General features: G+C 40.9%; 1 protein-coding gene and 1 non-coding gene across 2 annotated transcripts in view; one reads left to right on the forward strand and one right to left on the reverse strand.

Annotated features, from left to right (window-relative positions):
* The window catches only part of LOC115057438 (NLR family CARD domain-containing protein 3-like), a 217,258-nt gene that overhangs the window by 194,902 nt on the left and 5,733 nt on the right, over positions 1-16,623 (reverse strand). The window lies entirely within an intron of this gene.
* trnad-guc (transfer RNA aspartic acid (anticodon GUC)) lies at positions 8,520-8,591 on the forward strand. The gene has a single exon. It is a non-coding gene; the product is annotated as a tRNA-Asp (tRNA).

The raw sequence follows: 16,623 nt of genomic DNA on the forward strand, positions 1-16,623 counted from the left end.
AAATAAGGGTTAGGGTTAGGGTTAAAAAAAGTCAAGAATTTAAATAATTTTAAATCATCAAACTTAAACCAGATTTATTTTTGGAAAGTTGGTTAACAAATTAATCTTAACTTATTAACCTTGAACTGGAATGCCTTGTTTCTGTTGAGGCGTAACAGAACAAAAATGTCTGAACTTGTCTGATACTTTGAATGAACTTGGCTCAATGAATTGAACTCTTACTGTCAATGGTCCACTCTGAGTATTTACAGACATGGTGAAGCCACTGAAGATTTAAAGCAGCACTCCTTGTTTTTATTGTTGGATTATTAGAAGAAAAACAGAAATCTTTACATTATCACATGTAGTCTGATCAATAATGTATAATAATAATAATGTATCAATAAATCACAGCTCCATCAACACATCCACAGTCAGATACCACCATCTAGTGGACAGAGAGAAGAAGCACCATCAGAGCTGAGATACATTTCTCTGAAACCTGCAGATTACTGAGAGGTTTGACTGATATGTGTCTGAAATTGTGGAGGCACAGTATTTAAATAATATGTCAAACAAAGAAACAAATGTTTAAGGTGCATCCTAAACATTAGATGAAGGAACCACCTCTCCAGTCTAGGGTTTCCTGATAAAGGTCAAATTGGTTTAGATGTAACTGATGTTTGATTAGGCTTGTAATTATTTAATGAATTGTAAGTTTTTGGCCTTTTCAAATGTTACAAAATGTCAATATTTATCTGATGCAATTAGAAATTGTGTGTATAATGCAAATATAAATAATTGAATGTTGGAATGAACATTAATCTTGAATGTTGTTTCTGGATGTTCTGTCTCTGTTGATCTCAGTCAGATTCTGTAATAAACAACAGTTTGCTGTTGGGAGTTAAAAGCTGAAGCTAATGACATATTAGTGACAGTAATGCTGATTATGTATCCTGTGATGTAATGCCTGTTGTAATGAATCTTTTTGTTGTGTTTGTGTGAAGGTGGAGGCTCAGCTATGAATCAGTGTGAGGACAGAGAGGAGGGAGCCCCTCCCTCTAAAACCACTCTGTGTGGGGAACATGAGAGTCAGACCAAAGCTCAGAGGTGAGATGAGGATCTCTAACTGTCCATCTGTCAGAGCTCAGCACTCAGATCACTGCTCCATCATTATTCACTCTCACTGTCACTTACATTTTTTACTGCTGTTTTTTTATTTGTCTTTGTTTTCACAGGGAGCTCAACTAGCATGTGGAGATATTACGATAATTAATAATAACAACAACAACAACAATAATAATAATCTGTATTTGTCTTATTATTATCTTTATTTGCACCCTTCAAAAACATTCAAACTGTCCAAGTGACAAGTAAATTTAATAAAAAAATTTAAGAATTTAAACAATAAAATATTCTGGGTGATTCTTAGCTATACAAAGGAAAACCATTCTTGAGTTTCTTCTCAGTTTATTGTTTGTTGATTATTTTACTGTCAGCTCTGTTTCTTCTAGCAACCAGAAGTCAAGACAAAATTTTCCTGAAACAAGCTGTGTGTCCATGAAGAGTGATCGGTCTATGGGTCGTTCTATTGACTTTAAGGGAGGACAACAGTCTGCTGTATCCAGTTGTGTGTCCATGAAGAGTGATCGGTCTATGGAGCGTCCTATTTACTTTAAGGGAGGAAAACAGTCTGCTGTATCCAGCTGTGTGTCCATGAAGAGTGATCAGTCTATGAATGACTTTATCAAAGAAAAAAGGTAAAAGCTGATCATTTGTTGTTGTTTGACTCATTAAAGGTATCAAAGCTTGTCTATCAGTTTCTCTGGTGTTCATAGAAAACTCCTGGAACAAACTGTGTGTTTGTGTCTTTTCTCCTCAGAGTTCAGTCGGACAAACATCATCACACAGACCTGGACTCCATATTTATGGTGTGTAAATGTTCATCCAGTGACTACAACAGACACCAACAAAGACTAGAGTTTGAAGCTGCACTCTTTAGACCAGTAGAGCTTTACTCTGTGACAGACAGGAGTTGAATTGGGATTGAACAGGTTTGGGGTGGGAGAGAGTGGGAGAGGACTGGGAGTTGTAGTTCACCACAGAGCAATAATCCATCAGCCTCAACAGATATGTTCTGTATTAATATGGTCTGTTGGAGACTTTTACAAAACATTTCTGCTCCTTCTTGTTCAACTACAGTGAATCTTAAAGAAAAGTTTATTTAGTTTTGTTTTGTTTTTTTTTTTGTTGTTTTTTTTTTTCAGATCATTTCAGCTGTGACTTAATAACAAAGACCAAAGTTAATCAGATTCAGTCCTGGACCTCCATGGACTCTGTCTCTACAGGGTTTAAAGATGGAATAATTCATCAGTGAACTAGTTCAGGTGGTCTGATCTATCTTCAGCCACAGTCACAGTTAATACCCTGAATTTTCACTTCCTAAGTTGATGTGTTGAAGGGCTGTATCAGTTTGGTCTTCATGTGATGTTCAGGATCTCTGTGTTGTCAGAATCTAAAGTCAAACTTAGTAAGTTACACCAGTGAAGTTAGTGTAGTGAAGTCAGCAGGTCTGAATCTTTCTGTGTAGCTCTGGAAAGAGACGTGGCAGCAGATGATACAGCAGCAGCTAAAGTTGAACTCTGCTGACTGATGATCTGATGCTTTGATCCATCAGTTTATACTGAGAGTGAACTTTACACAGGATGTTATTGTGTTCCAGCTGCTGGAGGAGAACATCGTCTGTTATGTGAAGAATGAGCTGAATAAAATCAAAAGGAGTCTGAGTCCAGATTACCCACAATTCATCAAGAATGAGGATGATGAGGTGGATGAAGAGCAGAGGAGGAGCAGAGAGGCATTTCTGAAGATCACAGTGAACTTCCTGAGGAGGATGAAGCAGGAGGAGCTGGCTGACTGTCTGCAGAGAGGTAAGAGGATTTAATATGATGGATCAATTAGACATTTACTGAAGTCTCAGGAGATGGAGAGAAATATGATCATACTCTTATTCCTTATTCCCTAAGTAAACATCAACCTTGTAGTTTTTTAAATCTAATTTGTTTTTTGTTTATTCAGAAAGTCGTGCTCAAGTTTGTCGACATAAACTCAAATCTGCTCTGAAAAAGAAGCACCAGTGTGTGTTTGAGGGGATTTCTAAAGCAGGAAACCCAACCCTTCTGAATCAGATCTACACAGAGCTCTACATCACAGAGGGAGGGACTGGAGAGGTCAATGAGGAACATGAGGTCAGACAGATTGAAACAGCATCCAGGAAACAGGACAGAGCAGAAACAAGCATCAGACAAGAAGACATCTTTAAACCCCCACCTGGAAGAGACCAACCAATCAGAACAGTGATGACAAAGGGAGTGGCTGGCATTGGGAAAACCGTCTTAACACAGAAGTTCACTCTGGACTGGGCTGAAGACAAAGCCAACCAGGACATAGAGTTCACATTCCCCTTCACCTTCAGAGAGCTGAATGTGCTGAAAGAGAAGAAGTTCAGCTTGGTGGAACTTGTTCATCTCTTCTTCACTGAAACCAAAGAAGCAGGAATGTGCAGCTTTGATCACTTCCAGCTTGTGTTCATCTTTGACGGTCTGGATGAGTGTCGACTTCCTCTGGACTTCCACAACACTGAGGTCCTGACTGATCCTACAGAGTCCACCTCAGTGGACGTGCTGCTGACAAACCTCATCAGGGGGAAACTGCTTCCCTCTGCTCGCCTCTGGATAACCACACGACCTGCAGCAGCCAATCAGATCCCTCCTCAGTGTGTTGACATGGTGACAGAGGTCAGAGGGTTCAATGACCCCCAGAAGGAGGAGTACTTCAGGAAGAGGTTCAGACATGAGGAGCAGGCCAGCAGGATCATCTCCCACATCAAGACGTCACGAAGCCTCCACATCATGTGCCACATCCCAGTCTTCTGCTGGATCACTGCTACAGTTCTGGAGGAGGTGTTGAAGACCAGAGAGGGAGGAGAGCTGCCCAAGACCCTGACTGAGATGTACATCCACTTCCTGGTGGTTCAGTCCAAACTGAAGAAGGTCAAGTACGATGGAGGAGCTGAGTCAGATCCGCACTGGAGTCCAGAGACCAGGAAGATGATTGAGTCTCTGGGAAAAGTGGCTTTTGAGCAGCTGCAGAAAGGAAACCTGATCTTCTATGAATCAGACCTGACAGAGTGTGGCATCGATATCAGAGCAGCATCAGTTTACTCAGGAGTGTTCACACAGATCTTCAAAGAGGAGACAGGGCTGTACCAGGACAAGGTCTTCTGCTTCGTCCATCTGAGTGTTCAGGAGTTTCTGGCTGCTCTTCATGTCCATCTGACCTTCATCAACTCTGGAGTCAATCTGATGGCAGAAAAACAAACAACCTTCCTTTGGTCAAACCTTTTTAAAAAAAACCCTGAACCTTTAATTTTTTACCAGAGTGCTGTGGATGAGGCCTTACAGAGTCTACATGGACACCTGGACTTGTTCCTCCGGTTCCTTCTGGGTCTTTCACTGCAGACCAACCAAACTCTCCTACGAGGCCTGGTGACACAGACAGGAAGTAGCTCAGAGACCAATCAGGAAACCGTCCAGTACATCAAGAAGAAGATCAGTGAGAATCTGTCTCCAGAGAAAAGTATCAACCTGTTTCACTGTCTGAATGAACTGAATGATGGTTCTCTGGTGGAGGAGATCCAACAGTCCCTGAGATCAGGACGTCTCTCCACAGATAAACTGTCTCCTGCTCAATGGTCAGCTCTGGTCTTCATCTTACTGTCATCAGAAAAAGATCTGGACGTGTTTGACCTGAAGAAATACTCTGCTTCAGAGGAGGCTCTTCTGAGGCTGCTGCCAGTGGTCAAAGCCTCCAACAAAGTTCTGTATGTGCACATAAATCCAACAAGATCGACTAAATACTTTTATTTGCTCAAACCAAGAACACATTTTTGTAATCATTTTCTCTTGTTTTTCTGATTCCTCCTCAGACTGAGCAGCTGTAACCTCTCAGACAGAAGCTGTGAAGCTCTGTCCTCAGTCCTCAGCTCCCAGTCCTCTAGTCTGAGAGATCTGGACCTGAGTAACAACAACCTGCAGGATTCAGGAGTGGAGCTGCTGTCTGCTGGACTGAAGAGTCCCCACTGTGAGCTGGAAACTCTCAGGTCAGAATTCAAGTTTTTGTTAAGACGTTTTCTATATTTGTAATAATTTCTCATTAAATTAGATAAAATGAACTGAAGAGATTTGCTTATTTGAGAGATCGTCAAGATAAAAAGCTTCACGTTCCATAATGAATCATTGATTTGCGGAAGTGGACAGAACCTTTCTGCTGCTTTTGCCATCTATGACAGTTGTGATGATGGAGTTCTCATTCAGGAAAATATTTCACGGACCTCCACTCCACTGACTGTGTTTTTGCTCATAATGTTTCTTTGTTCTACTGATTCTCTAAAAAGTGCCAGCTTGTTTAATTCATGCAACTCATAAGTGCTTGTTGTTCCTGCTGCAGTGTCTAAAGACCTGACCAAATATTTTTGATCACTGCGGTTAATTTCCCCCTTAATGCAAAAGGAAAGTGTTGTTCTTTTGGACATAAGGGTCCAGTGAAGTGGAGCGGATGACATGATGGCGTTCTACTAGTTTAGGAAGTGAAGCGTATTTGCAAATTTTTTATTGAGTACTTCCTTCAGTAGTACTTCCTATCTGTTATCCCGATAAAATGTTGGTCAGGTGATGTTGAAATCTCTTAAGAACCTTGAATACTCAGACCTGATGTTTGGTGAATAATCTCAGACCACAGTCAGTCACACAGATTCAACCTTCTTGATGTGTGTGTTCAGTCTTTCAGGATGCCTGCTCTCAGAGGAAGGCTGTTCTTCTCTGGCCTCAGCTCTCAGCTCCAACCCCTCCCATCTGAGAGAACTGGACCTGAGCTACAATCATCCAGGAGACTCAGGAGTGAAGCTTCTGTCTGCTGGACTGGAGGATCCAGACTGGAGACTGGACACTCTCAGGTCTGGACAGCTCTGAGGAACTCTGCTTCATGTTTGATGGTGGATCAAGTTGATCCTGACTCTGTTTCTTCCTCCAGGGTGGACCATGGTGGACCACAGACACTGAGACCTGGTCCGAGGAAGTGTGAGTGTGTTTTCATTTTGATTCATGAAAACTCAGCTGCTCATGTTACACTAGATTTTTACATTTCTGACTGAAGTCCAAAGATGAGTTTCATTCAGGATCAACACTTCATGTGTTTATTGATGTGGATCTCCATCAGCCGTCATCTTTGACTCCACAGCAGAAAAAAAGCAGAACATTGCTGACATCTTGACTCTCATGTTCAGTAACTGTTGATGTTCTAACTGGATTGTTGGCTTTTCATTTAAATGTAGTCAAACATTATTCACAGCTGATGAAATGTAAGTTTGAATGGTTCACTTTCAGTAAAGTTGTTGATAAATGAACAGATGATAAACTGCAGCTGTTGTTTCTTGTTCTCTCCATCAGATGTCTGTGAACTGGAACTGGACACAAACACAATCCACAGAAACCTCAAACTGTCTGACAACAACAGGAAGGTGACACGTGTAGCAGAGTATCAGTCATATCCTGCTCATCCAGACAGATTTAATAACTGTCCTCAGCTGCTGTGTAGAAATGGTCTGACTGGTCGCTGTTACTGGGAGGTTGAGTGGAGAGGAGTGGTTTATATCTCAGTGAGCTACAGAGGAATCAGAAGGAAAGGACACAGTGATGACTGTTTGTTCGAATATAACGATCATTCCTGGACTCTGATGTGCTCTAATGGTGGTTACTCTGTCTGTCACAACAACAGAAAAACATCCCTCTCCTCCTCCTCTGTCTCTAACAGAGTAGCAGTGTATGTGGACTGTCCTGCTGGCTCTCTGTCCTTCTACAGAGTCTCCTCTGACTCACTGATCCACCTCCACACCTTCAACACCACGTTCACTGAACCTCTCTATCCTGGGTTCTTCGTTGGGTCTCGTTCTTCAGTGTCTCTGAGGAAGTTGTATTGAAGGAGGCTTGAAACTAGAAACTGTTATACTTCACTGTTGGTAAAAAGGGAAGAAAATGTGATGGCTGGACTGACGATGAGATCTGAACTTCTCTCAGCATTAATACTGAATATCTTCAGATGAATTGTTGTCTGTGGCCTTTACTTTCTTCTTCCTGCCTCCTGTTGGACTGTCAGTTTATTTCAGTTCCATTGATCTGTTCATTAGCATGATGTCCCCGGGACTTCAGGCTGCAGTCTGAATGAGACAAACATGGATCACAGGAACCGTTCAGTTCCTCCAAGAGAATCATCAGGAAGTCATAGTTCATCATCACAGCAATCAACTGCTCTTCAAGCCCGTCTGGTTTTTAAAGGGAGCCTGAGATGGCACTTCCCACCCAGAACACTCCAGGATTCATTCAGAGCCTTAATCCAACCCTTTTGGACCAGGCTGCTCCCACAGTGACTGAAACAGGAAAAGTCATTTCCACCTCCTGCTTTGGAGCGTTATAACAGCTCTGCAGCAAGCTGAGCTCTCTGATCTGTACAGGTGAGCCATGAAGGCCTGCACGTACTTTGGCCTGTGAGCTGTGAAGCATCGGACACAAAGACACACAAAGACAACACATGATGCCCTGAGAGACGATACCTGAGCAGGAGAACTAGTCACTGCATGTACAGCTGCTTCTTATCTGGAGTTTTTTTCTGTCATCTATAATAAAGTAGAAAAGAGACACAGCTCCACAGTAACAGAGGTGTGCTGCTGTAACGCTGAGTGCTGGATTCATGTTCAGTTTATGGTTTTAGAATCAGTGATGCATTCATGTAGAAACATCAGTTTAATGTTGCTGATTTCATCAGGTTATATTCTGCTGACCAGACTGAATCAATAAAGTTTTGTTTCAACACGTCATCGTTTAAATGTTGGTTGTATTTTGCATTTGTCAGCTGAATCCACAGAGTGACTGAAATGATGAAGTAAATCCAGGAAAGGAAAAACATTTGGCTCTGAACCTCAATGTAGATTTGAACAAAGAGCTCCAGCTGAAGAAAACAATGCTGTCTGTTTCCAGATGATGAAGAACTCAGTTCTCAGTTGATGCTCAGTTATCTCCATCTAGTGGACAGATGGTAGAAGTTGATTCCTGAAAAGAGGAAGTGACTTTTCCTCAGATCAAACTGTTGAAGGAGAACGAGCAGCTTCTTCCTCACTGACTCACTCAACCTCTGTCTCCTGGGTTTGGATTTAGGTCTGGGTCTGGGTCTGGGTCTAAGACCAGGTGGGCCTGCTCAGAGTCTCTGTGTTGGATGTGAGCTGCTGAAATCTCTGAACACCATGACACAGATAATATCAGTCTGATGTGTCATCTGTAATCCAGATGTTGTCAGCAACAAACAGATGTTCCTGACAGAAGCTGTGCTGATGATGATTCTGGATAGAAACTGGGAGGAAAGAACTTATTCTCCAGTTGTTTTTCCACGAAGGAAGTGACGTTATATCACATGATTTTTCGCTTTCCAGCTCCTCGTTAGTATAGTGGACAGTATCTCCGCCTGTCACGCGGAAGACCGGGGTTCGATTCCCCGACGGGGAGAGCACGTGCATTTTTCTTTAATAGCTCAGTGACAGAAGTGAACTCTCTCTGGTCAGCGGCGTCCTGCAGACAGCAGTTTTATTTTGAAAACCAACCGGATTCTCTTGGCTTTAGAAAGTCCAACTTCGTGCCTGTCTCATGTAAAGACAGAACAGCAGATCTGAGTTAAAACTAAAAATTACCTACGGTGGCTGGTAAGTGCAAAACAAAATTACTAAGTGCAAAACAAATGTACATGTTGGGAAACATTTTTATCTTTTATTAAACAAAATTACACAATAAAAACACTCTTACCACAGACAAAATAAATGTATATTTTAAAAGACAAATTTAAAAGTGGCAGAACACTTTTACAAATCCCGAAACAAATTTCCAAACGACAAAATCCTCCGGAAGGGGAATGTACCAAATGCCGGAAGTGATCCAGAAGAAGATTGACTGTGAGCTCAAAAAGTTTGTATCGGTTTGTGTGGCGGGAAAACTTTGCAGAGTGAAAGTTTGTGGCAGCATGGAGTAAATGATGTTTTGGCCGTTTTGTGGAAACAACTTGAGCCAATTTACGCGGTTGTGTTTTCCGTGCGGACGATCTGTAGAATGTTTAACGTTCATGAACGGACCAGACGGAAGGAGCACGCGCACAGGAGACATCTAATAAACAGCCGGAAAATGCTAAACAAGCTAAGTGTAGCATCGCGCTAACTAGCTGAAGCCGCTGTCAGACATGCAGTGAATTAAAGTGCACCGTTTCATTTAGCAGCCAATCGTTGTCTTCACGGAATAGCAACGCGTTTAGTTAGTATGCGTCGCTAGTTTTTATTTATTTATTTTATTTTAGGCGTATATTTATGCTAAATGCACAATTGTTGCTGATTGTTTTAGCTGCTGCTAACTTTCTGTTTTGATACGGAACTCCGTTCATTCCAGCAGAACAACCATGAACATCATATAAACAATTCATGGAGGACAGAAAGTCAAAGTCAAAAGAACTGTGGGCCGAAAGGAAACAGGTCCAGGTACGTGTGTGGATATATCTGTAAAATATGGAAGTAAATATGTGTGTGTGTGAAATGAATGATATCTTTTTGTTATTTTAGCAGATAAACATGGATTGATGGCGCCACATGGAGCTGATTTAAAAGCTCAGAGAGGGAAAACACTCCCATTATATACAGATCCGGAGGTAGCAGCACCTGATCTACTGAAGCAAGCTGTCCAAGAAATGAGAACATTTAACAAGAAGATGGATGAAGGAGCAGACCTTCTTTTGTATCCAGACTGTTCAGAGGTGCTCCATGTGCCTGGGTCAGAAAGCCCATTCAAACTGGCAGAATATAAGAAGGAAATAGGAAAGGCACTTTTTTCATTTGCCTAGAAACACACTTTAGAGGAGGTTTGTGGATCTCTTCATTCAATATTTTTTAGATATTTATTTACTCTGATGTAGCATAATTAATAATGTGTTGTTTGTTTTTACTACAGAGGTTGATACATCAGACTCTGATTCTGAAATTGTCATCACATCGAGGAGCACAGCTGAATTCAATGCAGCTGACACTTTGGTACGTTCATTTATACAGTTAGTACTTTGATTCAGTTTTTTTTTGTTTTTATTTATTGATAGGATGTGCATTTGGTTTCAAGCATTAACTCTAAAAACCAAGTCTTGATTATTTGGCATTTACTATTCCAATCAGACACCCCTGATAACCTTTCACCATTGATATATACTGTATGTGGTGAGGGAACAATAATGGAAGCTGTTTAAAGTTGCTGGCAATTGTGCTTTTCTTCTCAGGTTTTTGAACCAAAAAAAACACAGTTCTCCCAAACGCAAACCTGAAGATAAAGGGTAGGTGTTAGTTTTACAAAAGAAGTCATTTGTCTTTAAGTTGTTGATGTGATTGTGATGAACATGTGGTAGAAAATATCATACGTGTGATATCATTTATAACAAAATAATCTTATTTATAAATCTATGGTTCCTCTCTACCTCTAAATGTTACTCAAAGCTCTGTTATATTCTGTATCATAAAGTTCATCAGTTTATCAATTTCATCATGTTTCAGAGATTCATCCACAGCTCAGCCTGGACAGGTATTAAGGCAGATTATGGCAGCCTGATGTTCTTTGCTTTCAGTGTGTTGTTTCAGACATTTTCATTTGTTTTTCAGATAGTAATATCTGACACTGAGGATCTGGATCCACCTGAAACAAATCCAGTCAGGAGTACTTGCTACGGGTAAGTAAAAAAAACGACAGTGACTCACTTAATGTTAATTGTAATTTATTTAGGTTTAGGTTCTTGGTGTACAATGCAAATGGTATGAAACAGGGTTAGCTGTAAACAACACTAATGGTTAATGATCATTAACTTTATATATCACATGACACGCTTTGTTGCTTGAACTATTTTTCAAAAACAATTACCCTGCCAAGTGCAAAGCAAGACACAGAGTTCTTCTTTAAATCAGTAATGTTCAACACAACCATTTTACTCATTTCTATATGTTTGGGTGGATAGTCATTTTATAAAACATTGAAGTTTCTTTAGGTCATTTAAATGTGAAACAATGTTTGTGGTGACTTTTTAGATTCAAAGATGGTCTTTCAGCTCTTCAGTTTCTGACTGCACTGCAGCAACAGCCTACTTTGCTGGCCCCTGTCCTGTGCCACTCTGAAAAGCCACTCACTGGTCTGGAACTAGAGCACTCTTCAAACCTGACCTCAGTCCATCAGGAAGTAACAGGAGACTTAAAGAAAGTCAAACTTTGGGCTACAGGGCGGACTGTGTTTTTTTTTTTTTTTTTTTGTGAAGGTTTGTCAATCACAATTTATTTTTCGACTTTGTTGAGAAAATACATTGCCAAGATGTAACTGAAGGTTTTTCTTTGCAGAAGGTCAGGCTGCTGTCTCTGGAGGATGTTTTGATGTTTGCAGCTGGGCTGACTTCACCTCCCCCGTCCGGATTGGAACCATCGCCAAGAATAGAGTTCCTGGATGACTCTCCATTCCCAGTTCCCAATACATGTTCAAACACATTGAAATTAGCACTCCTAGATTCACACACTGTGTTTAAGTCACACATGGACTTGTAACTGTAACTTGTAATTGGTAACTAGATCATCCCTCGAGACCAGACTCCCAAAAGGTGTTTTGTTTTGTTTTTTTTTTCCTCTCCACACAGTTAAGATTTTCACTGTTAAGTTTTAGACAAAACAAATTTCAAGAAGTTTTGTATTCCATACTTACAAAAATATAGGGACTCATTACTTTGCTATAGTTTTTATCAATTGATTTCAAACTCAGCAAAAATGAAGCTGTGACACTTGGTGTTCAGACAGACTGCAGTGTTCCACCACTCCAAATCAGATTTCTTAGCTTGTCATTCACTTTTCCTTGTGATGTTTCCAAATGATTCTGGTACCTGTTCATCTGAAGAAATTAAACAATGGGAATGTAAATGTTATGTTGACAAACAATAAAAAAATTACAAATATTTCCTTCTGATTGCATCTGTGATAGATTGGTTGAGTTTTTTCCAAACTATTTTAAGACAGAAAAATTGCATGTTTTTCAGTCATGGCAATATTGATTCAATTCTGTGTTACTTGTCTAATACCAAATCACAGCACAGTCATCTCATGGCTCTTGACATGTATATTAAAAAAATTAATTAATTTAAAAAATAAATAAATTAATTAATAGAAATAGGACAGAAACCCCAATGAGTAAGCACTTGATAATGTGTAAAGGGAAAATTCCCTTTGTCACTGACTCACAGCTGAGCAGTTTCTTTCAGCTTCATGTACAGTTCTGTTGCAGACTCCCAGTTCTCTGGCTTCTGTAGTTGTTTGTGCTCCATAACAAAGTCAAAGTCCTCCTGCATGTTGAGTCCCCACATGGAGCTATTGACAGGCTCGCCTCTGGAACAGCATCCAAATCAGCTGGTTCAATCTCAAATCCAGTCTGTGAGCCAAATCTGTGTTAGATACAATAAATAACATTTATATTATTTATTTACATTTCAGCAATAAAATAATAATAATAAAACAAACATGGAAATATCCATCCATCACCAATATTACCTGTGTGGTCAGCAGTACAGTTCATTGGACATGACGCTGTTCTGGAAGTGTGAATCCTGTGACTGTTCCACAGTCTCACACACTCATCCAACATCACCATAGCAACATCTCAGAAGGCACTGATGCTCATGGCTCCCGTTGAAGTATCCAGCAAACAACTCCATCCAGAACTGAGACCTGTAGAAATGGATAGAATCGGAAGTAAATATATATTATTAGTAGAAGTGGGACTCCATTAAAAAAATCTAATTCATTAAAGGTTTTGTAATGAATGAATTGAAATGAACACGTTAAAGTCCCAGCTTCAATTATTATATATGTTTAGAGGAGTTCATCTGCGATAGAACATAAAGATAAAAATCAAATGAAAGGTCAGTCATAATAAAATGACTTCATGAAGGCCACTTACCTTCCCCTTCTAAATATGGCCCACCAGGATTCAACACGCTGCTTATTCGTGGATGAGCCATACATGTGGCTGGACGGCCCAGAGCAGCAGTCATCATGATGGAGGCGTAGGGGAGACTGAATGGCAGCCATAATGCATTCTCCGTGCCACAATCAGTCCTCAGTCTCATGAGAGGAGATTCTCAGCGATCACTGTTGGCTTCTTGTTATTTGTCGGTCCACATTGGAGCCACAGCACTTTAGGTGAAAAAATCCATCCATGCGTCCTGAGAGAGCCAGTTTATCAGAACCATCTGCATGCCACATACAGTTCGCTCCCATTGAGTAGCAGCTTCTTCTTAGAAACCTTCTGCGTGCTCTCTCATTCATCACATCATCTCTCTTCACTCGAAGATTGGACTTTTGTCTGAGTACCTGCCACATCGTCCGATAGCCAAACAGTTGTCCAGGTCCACGAAGTTCCAACCTGATGGCGTTTGGAGAGGAATCATCCTTTTAAGAGTCCGCAGGCTGATGTTTGCACCGTGTAAACTTCACATCATGCTTCAGTAGATCAGGTGCTGCTACCTCCGGATCTGTATATAATGGGAGTGTTTTCCCTCTCTGAGCTTTTAAATCAGCTCCATGTGGCGCCATCAATCCATGTTTATCTGCTAAAATAACAAAAAGATATCATTCATTTCACACACACACATATTGACTTCCATATTTTACAGATATATCCACACACGTACCTGGACCTGTTTCCTTTCGGCCCACAGTTCTTTTGACTTTGACTTTCTGTCCTCCATGAATTGTTTATATGATGTTCATGGTTGTTCTGCTGGAATGAACGGAGTTCCGTATCAAAACAGAAAGATAGCAGCAGCTAAAACAATCAGCAACAATTGTGCATTTAGCATAACTGTAAGCCTAAGATAAAAACTAGCAACACATACTAACTAAACGCGTTGCTATTCCGTGAAGACAACGATTGGTTGCTAAATGAAACGGTGCACTTTAATTCACTGCATGTCTGACAGCGGCTTCAGCTAGTTAGCGCGATGCTACACTTAGCTTGTTTAGCATTTTCCGGCTGTTTATTAGATGTCTCCTGTGCGCGTGCTCCTTCCGTCTGGTCCGTTCATCAACGTTAAACATTCTACAGATCGTCCGCACGGAAAACACAACCGCGTAAATTGGCTCAAGTCGTTTCCACAAAACGGCCAAAACATCATTTACTCCATGCTGCCATAAACTTTCACTCCGCAAAGTTTTCCCGCCACACAAACCGATACAAACTTTTTGAGCTCACAGTCAATCTTCTTCTGGATCACTTCCGGCATTTGGTACATTCCCCTTCCGGAAGATTCTGTCGTTTGGACATTTGTTTCGGGATTTGTACAAGTGTTCTGCCACTTGTAAATTTGTTTTTTAAAATATAAATTTATTTTGTCTGTGGTAAGAGTGTTTTTATTATGTAATTTTGTTGAATAAAAGATAAAAATGTTTCCCAACATGTACATTTGTTTCACGCTTTGTAAAAGTGTTTCGCACTTAGTAATTTTGTTTTGCACTTACCAGCCACCGTAGTTTCCGAGTTGATCTAACTAACTTAGATCTGCTGTTCTGTCTTTACATGAGACAGGCAGGAAGTTGGACTTTCTAAAGCAAAGAGAATCCGGTTGGTTTTCAAAATAAAACTGCTGTCTGCGAGCGGGACGCCGCTGAGCAGAGAGAGTTAACTTCTGTCACTGAGCTATTAAAGAAAATGCACGTGCTCTCCCCGTCCGTGGAAAAACAAAAGGAGAATAAAGTTATTTCCTCCCAGTTTCTATCCAGAATCATCATCAGCACAGCTTCTGTCAGGAACATCTGTTTGTTGCTGACAACATCTGGATTACAGATGACACATCAGACTGATATTATCTGTGTCATGGTGTTCAGAGATTTCAGCAGCTCACATCCAACACAGAGACTCTGAGCAGGCCCACCTGGTCTTAGACCCAGACCCAGACCAGACTAAATCCAAACCCAGGAGACAGAGGTTGAGTGAGTCAGTGAGGAAGAAGCTGCTCGTTCTCCTTCAACAGTTTGATCTGAGGAAAAGTCACTTCCTCTTTTCAGGAATCAACTTCTACCATCTGTCCACTAGATGGAGATAACTGAGCATCAACTGAGAACTGAGTTCTTCATCATCTGGAAACAGACAGCATTGTTTTCTTCAGCTGGAGCTCTTTGTTCAAAACTACATTGAGATTCAGAGCCAAATGTTTTTCCTTTCCTGGATTTACTTCATCATTTCAGTCACTCTGTGGATTCAGCTGACAAATGCAAAATACAACCAACATTTAAACGATGACGTGTTGAAACAAAACTTTATTGATTCAGTCTGGTCAGCAGAATATAACCTGATGAAATCAGCTGCAACATTAAACTGATGTTTCTACATGAATGCATCACTGATTCTAAAACCATAAACTGAACATGAATCCAGCACTCAGCGTTACAGCAGCACACCTCTGTTACTGTGGAGCTGTGTCTCTTTTCTACTTTATTATAGATTACAGAAAAAAACTCCAGATAAGAAGCAGCTGTACATGCAGTGACTAGTTCTCCTGCTCAGGTATCGTCTCTCAGGGCATCATGTGTTGTATTTGTGTGTTTTTGTGTCCGATGCTTCACAGCTCACAGGCCAAAGTACGTGCTGGCCTTCATGGCTCACCTGTACAGATCAGAGAGCTCAGCTTGCTGCAGAGCTGTTATAACGCTCCAAAGCAGGAGGTGGAAATGACTTTTCCTGTTTCAGTCACTGTGGGAGCAGCCTGGTCCAAAAGGGTTGGATTAAGGCTCTGAATGAATCCTGGAGTGTTCTGGGTGGGAAGTGCCATCTCAGGCTCCCTTTAAAAACCAGACAGGCTTGAAGAGCAGCTGATTGCTGTGATGATGAACTCTGAGTTCCTGATGATTCTCTTGGAGGAACTGAACGGTTCCTGTGATCCATGTTTGTCTCATTCAGACTGCAGCCTGAAGTCCCGGGACATCATGCTACTGAACAGATCAGTGGAACTGAAATAAACTGACAGTCCAACAGGAGGCAGGAAGAAGAAAATGAAGGCCTAATCAGAGCAGGTTAGAGTCCAGGACTGATCATTGTGTCCAAATACACAATCAGTACTGTATCCTTTCCTTCTGATTCCTCTGTAGCTCACTGAGATATGAACCACTCCACTCCACTCGACCTCCCAGTAACAGCAACCGGTCAGACCATTTCTATACAGCAGCTGAGGACAGTTATTAAATCTGTCTGGATGATCAGGATATGACTGATCCTCTGCTACATGTGTCACCTTCCTGTTGTTGTCAGACAGTTTGAGGTTTCTCTGGATTGTGTTTGTGTCCAGTTCCAGTTCACAGACATCTGATGGAGAGAACAAGAAACAACAGCTGCAGTTTATCATCTGTTCATTTATCAACAACTTTACTGAAAGTGAATCATTCAAACTTACATTTCATCACCTGTGAATAATGTTTGACTACATTTAAATTAAAAGCCAACA

This window comes from Echeneis naucrates, chromosome 2 (assembly GCF_900963305.1).
Source record: "Echeneis naucrates chromosome 2, fEcheNa1.1, whole genome shotgun sequence".
Taxonomy (NCBI): Eukaryota; Metazoa; Chordata; class Actinopteri; order Carangiformes; family Echeneidae; genus Echeneis; species Echeneis naucrates.